The 17,082-nt window shown below is 48.7% G+C and overlaps 1 long non-coding RNA gene across 2 annotated transcripts; it reads left to right on the forward strand.

Annotated features, from left to right (window-relative positions):
- The first annotated feature begins 415 nt into the window (after nucleotides 1-415).
- LOC137636921 (uncharacterized) lies at nucleotides 416-15,567 on the forward strand. 2 transcript variants are annotated; one of them, XR_011043296.1, is made up of 3 exons: nucleotides 416-480; nucleotides 14,904-15,063; nucleotides 15,446-15,567. It is a non-coding gene; the product is annotated as an uncharacterized lncRNA (long non-coding RNA). The 2 variants fall into 2 exon arrangements; XR_011043297.1 differs by lacking the exon at nucleotides 416-480 and adding an exon at nucleotides 522-846.
- Nucleotides 15,568-17,082: the final 1,515 nt, after the last annotated feature.

Here is a 17,082-nt window from a genome sequence, read left to right on the forward strand (position 1 = left end):
ATGTCCCTTGCTTCTGCCATTAATGAGTGGCCTTTAAACCTTAAAATCCGGACAAAAAGTCTTTTAAAGCAGTCTCAGATGAAAGTGTCAGGAATGACTGACTTTACTTTACTTTAAGGGCTGCTTGTCTGGTCCCGTACAGCAGGGGAACCCCACCTGGGGGATCCCTACTCTCTACAGGACTATGATCCCAAGGATAATCTTTTTACATTCATAGCTCATTTTCAAGAACTTGAAATCTGGTTTAATTCATTATGAAATACAGAACATATGCTCAATTAAATATAATATAATTAAAGATTATCGTATAGGATGAAATAAAACACATTTAAAAGCCAGATTGCAAATAAGTTATAAAATTATTTTAGGCTCTCGTAGTACGTTATGTTTTTGTTTTGGTTTCTTTTGAAATCGTGTTTACGACGAGACTGTCTAGAGTCTGGAGAGAGTGTTTCTTCACATATATATATCAGGAATTAGGTGAAATATGATGTTATTTACCACATCGCTCAGGTTTTTATAACTAAATAGTTGCCTGCAACGTTAAAGTTGGACTTGAGAAGTGTATATTTTAGGCTTAGCGTTGTTGGGAAGAAATAGACCCTCTACAGTCATTTGTACCCTACGGTTGGCCGGGTACATTAGGGCTTCGTTTTACGTGAAATTGTATGATTTTTTTTTTTTTTTTGGTTGTGTTTACAGTTTTAATCATGTGGAAGAATAATGTGGCCCCGTGGAAGTTTTGGTTCAGAACTATTCTTGGCCCAAGACAACTCTGCTCATATCGAGACAAATTGGCTCAAGACAAATTGTTCCAAGGATTACAACACCCTAAAACAGCTCTGGGTAAAGTTTTATGTATCGTAACGGAATCATTTCGAACAAAAAATATATATTTTCCTGTATTAAAGAACATGATTGGGGTGTATGTATGATAGCGGCCAACTTTATGTATTATTATTTCTAACTTAGAATACGGCAGTGTAAGGGGGGGTCGCAGGGGCCGTTAGCCCCCCTCCCATTAGGCAAGTAGGTAAGGACACGGGTTGTAGGTTAGGTTAGGGGGGGGGAAGTTTAAGTTGGTTGATGTCCATTTTTAATCAATGTGTGAGGAACTGGCCGCTGATGTACAAAGGCTCCGAGACAACTCGTCTCAAAGAAATATTGTCTCAAGACAAATTGTTCCAAAGATTACAAACCCCCTAATACTGTAAGGGAATCATTTCAAACAAAAAATATATATATTTTCCTGTAGGAAAGAATGAGATTTAACAGAATGTGACCATTTCAATCGCAAACAAACAGCTCTGTTTGGTTGTGATTGAAATTAAGTTAAGTTCGGTAAAATCACATTTTTTACTATGGGAAAACATATATTTTCTGTTCAAAATGTTTTACTATGAATATAATGGTTCTTGTTTGGCCGAACATCAAGCTCCGTATGTACTGGCAATCGATAATGTTAAGCTGTGCACGCCATTAGCAATGTCTTACAATGACGGTAAGTACAGCAATACCCAACTCTGCGCGCATCGATACAACTCCGTTTGTGTCAATTTTATTTTTAATCTCTTATTTTTCTCTATGTTAGTAGACTTTACAACATTCATAACACTAAAATCAGAATTATTTATAAATGAGAGAAACATGAAATTCAATCTCTATAAAAAAAATAAGAAAACGTCTATTAACAATGTACTGTTAATTCTCTATATGCCTTTATGGTACTGTATTACAAAGTTATAGATGGTAACAGTTTAAAATTTAATTTTTTTTGGTTACACTATATGTGATAGCGGCCTGGCGTATGTATCATGATGGCTGTGTAAGGGGGCTCGCAGCGTGGGTTAGACCCCCCTTTACGTAAGTAGGTAAGGACACGGCTTGTAGGTTAGGTTAGGAGGGGGAAGTTTTGTTGGTGTTTTATGCTTGCTGGAATTACTGGCCGCTGATATACAAAGTCTTAAATTTTTTTGTCAATAAATTGTTCTTATATTCTACTAAATAGAATGCAATAATTTACGTTTTTTTTTTTCTTCAAAAAAAGCTTTTATTTTCTTATCAACTTAGTCTCACTGGGAAGATTTTAGTTTGAACTGATAATGCAAATTTTTCTTTCAGTTGAAGGAGTTTGATAATGAAAAATTTTTCATGTTAGATCTTTTATTCCTGACTTTAAGCATCACTGTCCCCTACGGTAGAGCTTTACTGTAGTACATTATTCCTAATGAAGAAAATAAATATAGTTAATGGTATATTTACAGGTAATTTGGAAGTTTCTAATGGAAATACATTGGGGAAACCAATATTTTTTTCACAGAGCAGGTTTGTATTTTGCACGGGATGAAATGACAAATTTGGAAGTAATTTGTTTTACAACCCTTGAGCTCTTTACGCATACTGATCCCGCCAGTACCAACCCCCTGAAAGTTCTGCCATAATTACAAAAGTGACGGTTAGTCGCTGTTGCTGCTGTGAGCGGGAGGCTTAACTTACTGTACTGCGATCCGCACCGCTAACTAGCAGTGTGTAGTTACACCCTGTCAAAAAAGTTTATCGGCTGGTTTCAGCTTCGCCAAAATAACACTTCACAGTAAAGAGCTTCTCGTTTGTATTGCTAGGAAAAATACAATTGTTCCGTAACTGGAATACAAACCTACGCTATTTATTTAGAGGTATTATTTTCGGCAAAGCTGAAATGACGAGCCACTAAAATTTAGCGAGGGTTAACTACCCATACCCCTAGTTAGCGGGGGTAGGGCGGGTTAGCTTGCTACTACTCCCACTCGCACACTGGTGATTTAGCTCACTTTGCTTTTGGCTCTGATAGTGCACAGTTGTTGCCGTTCTTCATCCTTCGCCTTTATTATTGGACTGCCATTAATTCTTTTGTGCTTTCTCTTTGTGTTAGTGTGTGTGTGTTGACTTGTGTGACCATGCGCGCCTACCCTGGACTCGATGGCCGGCCCTGCGGAACCTTCATGTCGGCAGTGGAAACTGATCGCCACACCCTTTGTCCTGCCTGCAGAGGTCAACGGTGTGATAGTGGTAACCAGTGTATTGAGTATCGGGAGTGGTCTGCCTCCCAGTGGGAGAGGTTTGGGTGACGACAGAAGAAGAAGTCTAAGCAAGATATTTCTCTTTCGAAGGTTCCTTCGAAAGGGAAAAAACCCAAGGCCTTTTCTTTCTTCTTCCTCCAGAGCTCCTACTTGATCGGCCTCTTCCGAGAGACCGTCGAGTAGTAGCGTAGACCCTTTTATATGTAGCCAATCCTGGTCCTCGAGAGATGGTGTTGCTTCCCCTAGCGAAGCGGCCCCACCTCTCCATTCGGGTGAGGCCTTGTCTATGTCTTCTGTTTTGCAGGTATGGTCATCCTTGGAGCTTCCAGGTCTGCCCTCCAAGGACTCCTTGCTGCAGCTCATCCTCCTCCGGGGTGCAAGTGTGCAGCCGTCGTCGTTGACTTCAGTGGTGGATCCTCTTGCGCTTGTTGACGTCCTGGTGTCAGAGGTGTCTTCTGTGGCTTCTACTGATGCCCCTGCTCTCCAGCTGTTGCTGCTGACTTAGTTTCCCCCATTCCTGATCATCCTTTGAGGGGGAAACTTAGTCCTACATCTGTCTCCTGTGAGTGTTTCTTCCCCTCGGGGGAGTTCTCTTATAGAGACTCCTCTTCGGAGGACTGCTGCTGCTCATGGTCAGCTTGCTGATCCAACGGCCCCTAGAGGACGTCTCCGTCGCAGGGCTCGCCCTCCTCTTTACCTTATAGGTTGTCCTTCACTATTGATGAAATGGCGGCTCTTCAGCCTCTTCATTTCAGCCATTCCCTGCAGAGGAGTCTCCGCTTTAGTCGTCTCCTGTCCCTCGACCTCCGCCTATTCCTGGACCTTCTCCTGACTGTGCTCCTGCTAGTCTTCAGACTTCGGTTCTGGAATCTTCTGTAGATCGTTCGCGATCTCCATTGGTGGATGTTCGCCCTTCCAAAGGGCACATCCCTGTTCCTGTTCTTACTAGTAACTGACCTACCAATCTGCCATCACCGTTCCTGTCTCTGGTATAGCCTCCTGAGGCCCTACCTAAGCGTGCAGCTGCGCGCCAACGCTCTCCAGCTCGCCAGCGCTCACCAACATCACGTCTTTGCCAGCCTGCTCCTTCACACCTTACTGAGCGCCCATGCTCCAGTTGTCAGTGCTCTATAACATTTTTGCATTCATTAGACCAACAGCCTTCTCTTGCTTGTCCTCAGCGCCTACCAATGCCACAGCGATCTCCCGATTGTCGGCGCTCACCAGCGCGGCCTCGCCATTCTAGGTAGCAAAGTTTGCCAGTTCTCCAGCGCTCACCAGCCAATCTATGCTCTCCAGCCTGAGCTTTTTAGCACTCTCCTGCGCAACAGCGCTCACCAAAACCTCAGCGTGCTTCAGCGCAACCTCGGTTTCCGGCTCGCCATGCTCTCCCAAGACACAGCACTCTCCTGAGCACAAGCGCCAGCGATTTCCTGCGCGCCAGTGCTCCACTACATATCTGCGCTCTCCAGTGCCGAAGCTTTCTCAGCAACCTCTGCCTCGCCGGTGTTCTCCAGCTTGCCAGTGCTCACCTGCGCGCCTGCATTCTCCTGCAGCTGCTTTCCAGCAACCTCCTGCACAGCGCCGAACTGCACGCCAGCGTTCTCGTGCGCATTCTAGTGAAACTGCGCAACACCCTGTGCAGCAACCTACTGCACGCCAACGCTCTCCTGCGCATTCTAGGGAGACTGTGCAACACTCTGCACAGTGCTCTTCTTTGCACTTGCGCTCACAGTACCAGTGCTCGCCAATGCGTCAGCTCTCACCTGCCCACTCGCGCAGTGGCCATAATCAGGTTCTCCTGGCAAAGGAACTTCCTATTGACAGTTCACCATCGCCTCGTTCCCCTCGCCGCAAACGCCTTTCAGCGTGACCGCCGGGGAAAGGGAAAGGGGGATCCACATAAGGGTTCAAGATCCCGAAACTGCCTTCCTCTAAGGCAGACCCACCTAAAGTGGAGACTCCTCGCAGGAAACCTTCGGTCCCTTTCCCTTCAGGGGATCGGTCTGACAGTGCGTCAGTCAGTCAGCAGAGATGGTTCGGTGCTATGGTCAGGGCAGGGGTACAAGTCTTCAAACCTGTTCTGTTTGGCCATTCTTCAGAGCATCTTACAGCTGTAGTAGACCTGCAAGGAACCTTGGCTGCTGCTTCTGCCATGAAGAGGGAGAGAGGAGTCTCAGATGCGCTCACTTCCCCAAGGGTAAAGCTGACTCTGGTAAGACCATCGAGGCTCGCTCTCCTGCATCTTCCACCAGATACCCTCCTGCTTCATCTCTGCCAAGGGAGTCAAATATGTGAAACACTATCCATGGAAACTCTGTGTCAATATATAAAAAAAAATAATTACTCTATGATGGGACAACAGCAGTCAGTGGTAAGAATAATTTAGTTTCATTTGCTCTTAATCTTAATTACATCACAATATAGTAGGGCATGCTTGAACCACTCATCAGTGTACGGGAAGAAGTTATAACAACAAAACAGTTCTTAAGTACCTTTTCTCTTGACAACTTCATCTTGCCTATAATCCCTGCTGGGTGCAGGGCACTGTCACTCTGTAATAAAATAAATATGTTCCGTAACCTAATACAAACCACGCTATTTACATGGGGTATTATTTTGGCGGAGCTGAAATGACGAGCCATTAAATTTTAACGAGGGTTAACTACCCCCTCGCTGGTTAGCGGGGGGTAGGGAAGGGGTAGCTAGCTACCCCTCTCCCCCCTCACACACTGTGAATAGCTCAATTCACTTTTGGCTCGGGTGATGATCAGACGTTTCTGCTCTCACCCTCGCTTGACAGCCTTTAATCTTTTTCTGCTTTCCCTTTAAACAGTTTGTGTGTGAAGTTGGCCTCGACTCTATAACAATGAGTACTTGCCCTGGACTTCCTAATCGCCCGTGCAGGACTTTTATGTCCTCTATGGATACGGATCCTCACGCCCTTTGCCCCCTTTGTCGAGGTCAACGGTGTGATAAGGAAAATGAGTGCAGGGAGTGGTCTGCCTCCCAGTGGGAGAAGTTCGGCCGTAGGCGCAAGAAGAAGTCCAAGAGAGACAGATCTCCTTCGAAGGTGACTTTGAAGAAGTAGGTCTCTAAGGACTCCTCTTGCGCCCCCCGAACCTCTTCCGAAGGTCTCCCTTGTCCGGCTTCACCTGTGAAACCGCCGAGTGAGATCGCAGGCCCTAGTGGTTTCTGCCAACCTCGGGGTGGTGGAGAGGGCGTGGCCTCCCTTAGCGAGGTTGTTCCCTCTCCTCCCCCGGGTGAGGATATTTTATATTTTGATGAATTTGACTGTACGGTATCTAACCATGGTTTATTTCAGCTTTGGGCTTCCTTGGGTCTTAAGGGCACTCCCTCCAAGGAAGGCCTGTTTGACTTGTTGCAGCTGGGGGCTGCTGTCAAACAGTCGCCGGTATTCCGGAGGTTTATCCTTCGGACATGGTCGACGCTGTTTTGACTGTCCTTTCTGACGTGACAAGTCAAACCCTTTATTCTGCTGCCTCGGATGTTGCTGAAGACTCACCTCTCCCTTCCGCGCAGCCTTCGAAGGGGAAGGTGGGTCCTCCGGTCTCTCCTGCGAGCTCGGCTCCCCCCCGGGGGAGCGGGCTTTCAGAGACACCTCTTCGAAGGACCGATGACCCTGACTCCTTACCCAGGGGTCGCATTCGACGTAAGGCCCGTAGGCCTCTTCGAGAGAGGGGGCTCCCTTCTCCCTATAAAGGGGTGAAGAGGCGCCTCTTTGGGTCCCCTTCTCCTCCCCCTGCGGAGGAACTACCTCGTCAGGAGAAGGTCATACCTGCAACATCCCTTGACCTCTCTGTGGATCGTTCACGATCCCCTACTCCTGCCAGATCTTCAGTGCTGCCGTCACCGATAATCCTGCAGGCACCGTCCCCTTCGGGGGAAAAGGACTCTGGGGTTAAGTCCCTGACCCCTGCGCGCTTGCGTGCAGTTGAGTGTAGGTCATCTTCGTCACCTACTCGTCAACGATCTCCTGTTCGCCAGCGATCTTCTGTGCGCCAGCGCTCTCCTGCTCGCCAGCGCGCTCTCCATCTTGAGGATGATCAACGCTCCCCAACGCGCCAGCAATCTCCTGCTCGCCAGCGCTTTTCTGGGCGCGCTCTTCAGCCTGTGAAGGACCAACGCTCCCCAACGCGCCAGCGATCTCCTGCGCGCCAGTGCTCTCCTGGACATCCAGAGAAGGTACAACGCCTTCCAACGCGCCAGCGATCTCCTACTCGCCAGAGCTCCCCTGCTCGCCAGCGCTCCTTAAGGCGCCCCCAGCCTGAGAAGCAACAACTTCCTGATGGGCACACTGCGCGCCATCACTCTCCTGTGCGCGCGCAAGCACGCACTAGTGCCTGTGCCTGTTGCACGCACTAGTGCCTGTGCCTGTTGCACGCCCTGCGCGCCACGCTCGCCAGCGCCCTCAAGATCTTCTGATTCAGACGCTCGCAAGGGTTCACCTTTGCCTCACTCGTCGATTCCTGCACTCCCGGTTGCTTGCTCCTGCGTGCCCTTCGATTACTGAGCGCCTCTTTAAGTTTGGCGCACCCACGCCCACGATCTCCTACAGCTCGCTCTTCACGCCAACACGCTGTGGGGCATGCAGGCTCTAAAGAAGGGGCCTCTCCTTCATGCGCCCCAATCACTGACAGATCTGCGCGCCACCAGTTGAGGGAGACCAAGTCTTCTAGGAGACATCTCTCTCACTCCCACCATCACCAGCACTCTCCTAAGAAGGCGCGCGCCCACTCGCCAGCTCGTTCTCTGGAACGTTCTTCTACGCGTTCATATGCACGCTCTCCTACTCGACCTCGTGCATACCCTCCTGCGCGCGTTCACCTGCGCACCAATCACCTGCGCGCCACCACGCGCGGTCTTATGGTCGCCAATCTCCTACGTGCGAACGCTCACCCACAGGACGCTCGCTTACGCGCCATCGTACTACCTCGCCAGCGCGCCCTATCGCCACGCTCACGTGCGCCCTCGCGCGCCCACGCGAAACTTCTTTCACGAGCTCTCCAGGGCGCGGCATCATACCCGCCCGTGTGGGTCATACGGATCGCAAGGATCATCAGCAGGACGTTTCTCCTGGGAGGCGTTCCCAGGATTCACCTCCGCGCAAGAGGAGGACAACGGCAGAACAAGAAAGATCGGCAGAGAGGTCTAGGCAATCATCTTTTTATTTTCAAGAAGGCCCCGTGGTGTCCACTCCTAAGGGTCGCGAGATCCCCTTTTCTCCAGCGGGGATTGCTGACACAGGGTCAGTTACCCGTCTACCATGGTTCCGCCACATGATCAATGCTGTGGTCCAGGCTATTAAGCCTTCCAGCACTGATCAGGGACGGGACCCTGTGACGGGTTCTCCACCGTTGAAGAAAAGGAAAGGAGTGGGCTTCGTGGTGACTCCTCCCCGGGAAAAGCTGGTCTCCAGGAACCCCATCAGGCGGACCCCTTCTCCTTCTCCAACCTCTGCAGCTCCACCCCCCTCCTGTAGATGAGTTTATCTCGTCCTCGGGGGATTCCTCTAACTCGGAGAATTCTCCCTTGGCACCAAGGGGAGAATTTTCTCCGGATAGAGGAGGGGTTGCACGTGAGGAGGGTCCTCCTTGTGCGTCTTTGTTGGAGTCCTACTTCCCTCCCAGGAGGGAATCGAAGGACACCAAGACTGTTCCAAAATCTTCATCGAGGATTCATCAAGAGCCAGCTATCCCTGGGGAGGACGTCCACGTTTCTCCCCAAGAAGACCTCTTGGGGATGGGAGACTTAGCTGCCAGTCCACCAAGAGGAGAGCATAGCGAGTCAGAACATGCGTTCTGGCAGGTCCTTGGATTGATGAGGGAGCTCAACAAAATCAAGGACCCGGAGACAGCCCCTCGCAAGGGGAAAAACACCGTGCTTGACGAAGTCTTTGGTGTCCAGAAGCCCCCCACGACTAGTGCGACTTTGCCCTGGTCTAAAGGGGTGAAAGGCGCCAGAGACAAGGTCAAAGCTCAACTCTCCGGTCTGGCCTCCTCAGGACGTTCTTCTGCCGGGTTCAAACTCCTCCCACCTCCTCTAGTCCAACAGAGGAGGTATTTCGAGATCGACGGGGAGTCTTGCATGTCTCTTCCACTCCATCAATCCGTGGAAGAACTAGCAAAGGGAACTTCTTTCGAGAAGCTCTCTACCCGGCAGGTGACGTTTGCAGCGTCAGAGACCCAAGACCTGGAAAAAGTCGCGAAGAGTGCCATGCAGGCAACTTCGTGGCTTGATCTCTGGCTTGGGTCTCTTGGCATCCTATTGCGATCCGAGGATCTGTCCAAGGAGAGCAATAGGAAAGCTTTGGAGACCTTCCTCCTCTCGGGCACTTGCTCTATTGAGTTTCTAGCCCACCAGGTCACTAACCTGTGGACCAACATGATCCTCAAAAGACGCGATTCAGTGTCCGAGAGGTTCCATCCGAAGATCCCACTGCAGACGTCAGCAGGCTCAGGCACTCCTCTATTTTTGGAGGGGAGTTACTGGAGCCTCGTGACATTGAGCAGACGGCTGAGAGGTGGAGGAGATCGAACCAGGACTCTCTCCTCCAAAGGGCCCTGACATCTTGGCCCTATAAACCTCTAGCCCCTCAACAACAATGTCAACAGCAGCCTCGCAAGACACCTAAGCAGGCTCCGGCAGCTAAGACAAGCGTGTCTAAGCCGCAGTCCTTTCAGCCGAAAGACAAGAAACGCGGCAAGTCCTCTAAGGGAGGTAGAACTCCTAGAGGAAGCGGCAAAGGTCGCAAACACTAGGAGTGGCAGTCCCCCCCGTGTGTCCACCTGTGGGGGGATGCCTAAAAAGTTGCGTGCAGAGGTGGCAGCAACTCGGGGCCGACCCTTGGACGGTCTCTGTGATCGGTCAAGGGTATCGCGTCCCGTTCACAACATCTCTACCTCCCCTGACAGCGAATCCAGTGTCGTTGAACTCCTATGCCTTGGGATCGGCAAAGGGGTTGGCCCTCCGGGCAGAAGTCGAGACCATGCTCAAGAAGGATGCTCTCCAGGAGGTCGACGACGGCTCCCCAGGCTTCTTCAGTCGACTCTTTCTTGTAAAGAAGGCGTCTGGAGGCTGGAGACCGGTCATCGACCTCTCAGCACTAAACAAGTTTGTCGTACAAACTCGTTTCAGTATGGAGACAGCAGACACAGTCAGACTTGCAGTGAGACGACAAGACTTTATGTGCACTCTGGATCTGAAGGACGCATACTTCCAGATCCCCATCCATCCGTCTTCCAGGAAGTACTTAAGATTCAGCCTAGACGGCAAGACCTACCAGTTCAAGGTGCTGTGTTTCGGTCTCTCCACGGCACCCCAGGTGTTCACCAAGGTGTTCACTCTGATCTCGTCGTGGGCTCACAGGAACGGCATCCGTCTCCTTCGTTATCTGGACGACTGGCTAATCCTGGCAGACTCGGAGTCGACCCTTCTGCGACACCGAGACAGGCTTCTGGAAGTTTGCCAAGATCTAGGGATCTTGGTAAATCTCGAGAAGTCCTCTCTGCGCCCTACGAAGAAACTGGTATACCTAGGCATGAAACTAGACAAGATTTTCCACAAAGCCTTTCCATCAGACGAAAGGATAGCAAGGCTGAGGAAGGTAGCAGAACCTTTCCTCAGACGAGAAGAGCTTCCAGCCCAACTGTGGTTACGTCTCTTAGGCCATCTATCATCTTTGGTTCGGCTTGTTCCAAATGGCCGCCTCAGGATGAGATCCCTTCAGTGGAGGCTGAAGTCACGATGGAATCAGGGAAACGATTCCCCGGACTTCCTAGTTCCCATAGGACCTTCGGAACGGGCGGATTTTCGAGTGTGGCTGGACGACGAGAACCTACGGAAGGGAGCAGATCTTCTCGTCCTCCCCCCAGATTTGACTCTGTTTACGGACGCGTCAAATCAAGGGGGGGGGGGGGCCACATTCTGAGCCAAAGAGCCTCAGGCCTTTGGTCAGAATCGGAAAGGTGCCTCCACATCAACCTGCTAGAATTGAAGGCCGTTTTTCTGACTTCAACAGTTCCAACAAACCCTGGCGAGCCACTCCGTGGTGGTGATGAGCGACAACACCACAGTAGTGGCTTATATCAACAAGCAGGGAGGTACCTTCTCGCAACAGCTATCCCATCTTGCAGTAGAGATTCTGAGATGGTCCGAAACCCGCTCGATCTCACTGTCAGCTCGCTTCATTCCTGGCAAGAGGAATGGCCTCGCCGACAGCCTCAGCAGGGCGACGCAGATAGTGAGTACCGAGTGGTCTTTGGATCCTCAGCTAGCCAACAAAGTCCTGACTTTGTGGGGTTCCCCGACTGTAGACCTGTTTGCGACAGCCTTGAATTTCAGGCTGCCCCTTTACTGCTTTCCAGTCCCGGACCCCAAGGCTCTCTGGCAAGATGCATTTCAACACAGGTGGGACAACATAGACGTTTACGCCTTCCCACCTTTTTGTCTGATGAGAAGGGTGCTCAACAAGGCCAACCTATCGGTCAACCTCTCCATGACTCTCATAGCTACGCTATGGCATCATGCCGAATGGTTCCCGGACCTTCTGCAACTCCTAACGGAAAACCCAAGAGAACTCCCTCCACGTCACGAGCTACTCGGACAACCACATTGCAACATCTTCCACAAGGCCGTAGCTTCGCTTCGGCTTCACGCCTGGAGACTATCCAGCGACTCCTCACGGAGAGAGGATTTTCTCAACAGGTTGCGGACAGGATGTCTCGACACCTACGAGAATCCTCTGCTGGCATCTACCAGGCGAAGTGGAAAATCTTTTGTGGTTGGTGCCGTGGAAGGGGTATCTCTCCGCTCGATGCCACTATTCCAACAATAGCGGAGTTCCTTGTCTATCTTCGGGAGGAAATGCGCCTTTCGGTCTCGGCGGTGAAAGGCTATCGCTCAGCCTTAAGCTTAGCCTTCAGGCTGAAAGGAGTGGATATTTCCTCTTCGTTGGAACTTTCTCTACTCATACGCAACTACTGTACAAGCTTACTGGCCCCCAGTCGGAAGTCAGACCCCCTCCTTGGAACGTGGTTCAAGTACTCAGGGCTCTGAAAAGAGCTCCCTTTGAACCATTACGCCAGGCATCTGATCGCCACCTAACGTGGAAGACGGTGTTCCTACTCGCGTTGGCCTCGGCCAAACGAGTAAGTGAACTTCATGGTCTCCTACGACGTTGCCAATTCAAGGGGATGGGGGGAGGTAACGTTCAAGTTCGTCCCCGAGTTCATTGCTAAGACTCAAAACCCTGGGGTGTCGGATCCAAGATTCGACTCCTTCAAGGTAACGAGTCTACGTTCTGTAACAAGTGACCTAGACCATCTGTTACTGTGCCCAGTCAGGAGTCTGAGGCGCAACCTCAAAAGAACAGCTGCAGCCCGTCCTCATGTGCAAGCTTTGTTTGTGATCACAGGGAGGACAAAGAGGAGGGTCACCAAGAACTCCATCTCTTCATGGATTCGCAAGGTGATAAGCAGCACCTTGAATCCCGACTCTCCTCCGTCACATCGTCCCAGAGCTCACGACGTCAGGGGTGTTGTTACTTCCCTGGCCTTCAAGAGAAACTTCTCTGACGCAGGTTCTACAAGCTGGGGTCTGGAAACGTCAGACGACGTTCACAGCCCACTACCTGCAGGACGTGACCCACAGGAACCTCGATACGTTTTCTATCGGTCCTGTGGTGGCTGCACAACAGCTGGTCTAACCTCAGGCTCCTTATTGGACAAGTAGCAGAAGGTTGAGGGCATTGTTACCCGGTTTTAGTCTGCGTGAATGAAAGAGTATGTCTGGCCCTTACTTCTTTCTTCATTCTCCCCTCTCTTGGGGATAGCAGCATCCAGGTCTTTGCGCAGCTGACCTCAACCTCTGCAGGTAAACCATGCTTCCTTGTGCTCCTAGTATTAGCCTTAATACTGCCGCGTCCCCCATACCCTGATGAGGTGGTATTGGGAACGTCCTAGCCTAGAGTTCCACATAAAGAACTCCAGGTCAACTTACTAGGACGAGTCACGTTATTCTCCTTCACACACATCCTAGTAGGCCGCACGATGGTCAAACATGACAACGTGCGAGGGTTAGGGACTCCCGTTCCTTGAGTTCTACAACTCGGAATTGGAGTCCCCGGGTAAAGCCGAAGCCAGAAGGCTGGGGACTTTCCGCCCTTCCTAAGGGTAAGTCACCCCATATAAATAGCGTGGTTTGTATTAGGTTACGGAACAAATGACAAATTTCGTAGATAATTTGTATTTTTCCTACCATACAAACCTTAGCTATTTACGCAAATGTTGCCCGTCAGCCCTGACCCCCAAGTCAAGTCCTACCTTTAAGTGAATTGAGCTATTCACAGTGTGTGAGGGGGGGGAGGGGTAGCTAGCTACCCCTTCCCTACCCCCCGCTAACTAGCGAGGGGGTAGTTAACCCTCGTTAAAATTTAATGGCTCGTCACTTCAGCTCCGCCAAAATAATACCCTATGTAAATAGCTAAGGTTTGTGTGGTAGGAAAAATACAAGTTATCTACGAAATTTGTCATTCTTTTAGAGAAGGACTGGAGATCCAATAAACAAAAAGTACAAATTATTCCTAGATTTTATTTGTTTTATTATCATATCTCATAAGTTGTTCTGTATTTGTTGTTTATTGGATCTCCATTCCTTCTCTAAAAGAATTCTTTTTATTACTTGCTGACAAGTGCTTTACGTACTTTAAGGTTCACGCTGCTCGATATGTTTTCTATCGGCCCTCTGGTGGCTCCACAACAGTTGATATGATACCTCAAGCTCCTTATTGGACAAGTAGCCGAAGGTTGATGGCATTTTTACCTGGTTTTAGTCTGCGTAAATGAAAAGATTTGACTGGCTCTTTTTTTCTTTTCTTCATCCTCCCCTCTAGGGGAAAGCAGCATCTTGGGTTCTCTGCACAAGCTGACCTCAAACCACTGCAGGTAAACCATGCTCCCTTTTGTACATAGTAATAAGTTAATACTGTTGCGTCCCAATACCCTGGCGACGTGGTATTGGGAAAGTCTTTCTTACAACAGTTTTTCGTACAAAAAGACTTGGAATAACTTTACCTGGACAGTCACACTTCTAAATATCTCAACTCACAGCTTGCGTAGGCCGCGGACCTTGCGTAACAAGGTTATTGCGAGGTGTAGGGACTCCTTATTTTGAGTAACATACTCAGATAAGGAGCCCCCGAGTAAAGCCAAAAGCTAGATTAGCAGGGACATCCACCTTTTCTAGTGTGTGAGTCACTCCTAAATAAATAGCATAGGTTTGTATTCCAGTTATGAAACAAATGACAAATTCGAAGGTAATTTGTATTTTTCCTGAAAATACAAACCTTAGCTATTTATACAAAATTATCCCCCTTGAAGTCTTACCTCCAAGCAAAGTGAGCTAAATCACAGGTGTGTGAGTGTGTGCGGTAGCAAGCTACCTACCCCCCTACCCCCAGTAACTAGCAGTATGGGTAGTTCGACCCTCGCTAAATTTTAATGGCTCATCATTTCAGCTTCGCCGAAAGTAATACATCTAAATAAATAGCTAAGATTTGTATCGTTAGGAAGAATATAAATTATCTATGAATTTGCCATATTGCTTCCAAATTTGTCATTTTATAGTTAATTTATTTCCTTATCTCATTTCCTCCCTCTGCTATTTTTCCCTATAGGAGCCTTTGGGCCTATAGCATCCTGCTTTTCCAACTAGGGTTTTAGATTGGATTGTATTAATGCTAATGATCTCCCCAATAAACAATCTATATTAAAAAATTATTTAATAACATGATAAGGGAATACTGAAAAAACTCTTTATTCCCAGTTATCGAGAGCTTCGCTGTTCAAGGAGGAGATTTGACACCGATTTACAGACCCAAGCACCAATGGACCCCAATTCTTCTCCGTGCTAGACGCCACAGGGCACCTGAACACGTGGTCTTCGGACTTGTCGTGAAGGGAACGGACATCGTGATATCCCTTAGGTAGGTCACGTCAGATAGTGAAAAACCTGTAGAGGTGAGTATCGTGTTGCACACCTGTCGTTATCCAAAGCAGTCACTGAGAAAAATGGTCCCTGGAAGTTTTATTGTTTATCGTCCTCTTAGATCTGTTGTTTTCAGGGTAGGCAGATCAAGTAAAGGAAGTTTTTATCTCGCGTCATTCTGATCTACTGGAGTTTATAAGGCCATTCGGTACTGAGTAGCTTTTGGAATGATGTACAGTAGTTAAAACTTTGCTTGAATTATACATTCTCCTATTGAAGGACTCAGGTTTATATAGTTAGGATGAATACAAATTACTGTTCTTTGAAATTTTGTTATAGACTAATGATTTGCCTAATTCATTGAGAAACTATTCCTTCAGAAACATCGACCCCACATAAAAGTGGGAAAAGATGCTGCCAAAGAAGAAGAAGAAAAGTGTGGGACTGAGGTAGATGGAGAACACTGGCCAGGAACATCGACCCCACATAAAAGTGGGAAAAGATGCAGACAAAGAAGAAGAAGAAAAGTGTGGGACTGAGGTAGATGGAGAACACTGGCCAGAAACATCGACCCCACATAAAAGTGGGAAAAGATGCAGACAAAGAAGAAGAAGAAAAGTGTGGGACTGAGGTAGATGGAGAACACTGGCCAGAAAAATCGACCCCACATAAAAGTGGGAAAAGATGCAGACAAGGAAGAAGAAGAAGATTGAGAAACCATACCATCAAGGGCAGGTTAAGTAGTTGAGCCATGGAGATGGAAGCAGCCCTTCGTCAAGCTGTGCTCTGTGTTGTAATTTATGTAAGGTTAGGTAGTGTCCATCCTTTTTATTTTTGTATACATAAATGTTACCCCTGAGGTCATCATTGTTAAATATGTGGGATTTTTATCCATTTTTGCAAATGTGTCCAATATTTGCAAACCAACTTGCATTTGTTTTCTCACCAAATACAAACTAACGCTATTTATAGGGGATATTACGCTCAGCGAAGCTGAAAGGCGAGCCATTAGACTTTAAGCGAGGGTTAACCACCCCCCGGCTATTTAGCAGGGATGGTTGAGGGGTTAGTACCTACCCCACTCACTCACACACCTAGGCTGTGAACCCACTTTGCTTTTGGCTCGGGTGGAGAACGGACGTTGTTGCTCCTCCCCTTACCATTATTGACTTGCCATTACTGACTGATTGCTTTTTTCTCTTTCTTTTCAGTGTGTATATGTATATGTGCTCTCTCCTTGGCCGTCCTCATGCAGACTTAGTCCAGATCCTCATGCAGACTTAGTCCAGGATCTGAGGGCCACTCCTGCGGGACGTTCATGTCGTCTGCATCTGCTGTTTCCTGCCCCCTGTGGGCAGCGTTGTGAACAGAACAATGCTTGCCCTAAATGCCGAGAGTGGTATGCCTCTCAGTGAGAGAAGTATGGGCCCCGGCTGAAAATGTAATCCTAAATAGATTCTTTGCCGTCGGGGTCCTCTTCAAATTCTAAGAAATTTAGGACTTCTTCTTTGACCACCCGACCTCTTCCCAAAGCTCCTGTGTAACTGGAATTCAAACCTATGCTATTTATTTAGGGGGGATTACTTTCTGTGAAGCTGAAATGACAAGCCATTAGAATTCAGTGAGGGTTAACTACCCATATCGCTAATTAGCTGGGCTAGCTTGCTACCGCTCCCGCTCACACACCAGTGATTTAGCTAACTTCACTTTTGGCTCGGATGAAGACCGGTTGTTACCGCTCTTCCTCCTATAGAAATGTTATGAGTTTCCTTCTCAGTGTTTGTGCAGTGCATGTGATAACGGATACGACAGGTTCTCATGACACTTGTGTAAGGCCGGGGACCCTTCCCTTCTGACCTCTCCCCTCTTGTCCATCGGTCTTCCCGTCGGCTGATAACCTACCATTGATTCAGCTGCCGCCGCACGGGAATCATCATCGTTTGCACCCTCCTCGTTCAGCTGTTGTCTTCGCCTATTTTTTGGGCTCAGCCATGTTGTCCTGATGGAAGGTTCCTTT

This window comes from Palaemon carinicauda, unplaced genomic scaffold (genome assembly GCF_036898095.1).
Source record: "Palaemon carinicauda isolate YSFRI2023 unplaced genomic scaffold, ASM3689809v2 scaffold443, whole genome shotgun sequence".
Taxonomy (NCBI): domain Eukaryota; kingdom Metazoa; phylum Arthropoda; class Malacostraca; order Decapoda; family Palaemonidae; genus Palaemon; species Palaemon carinicauda.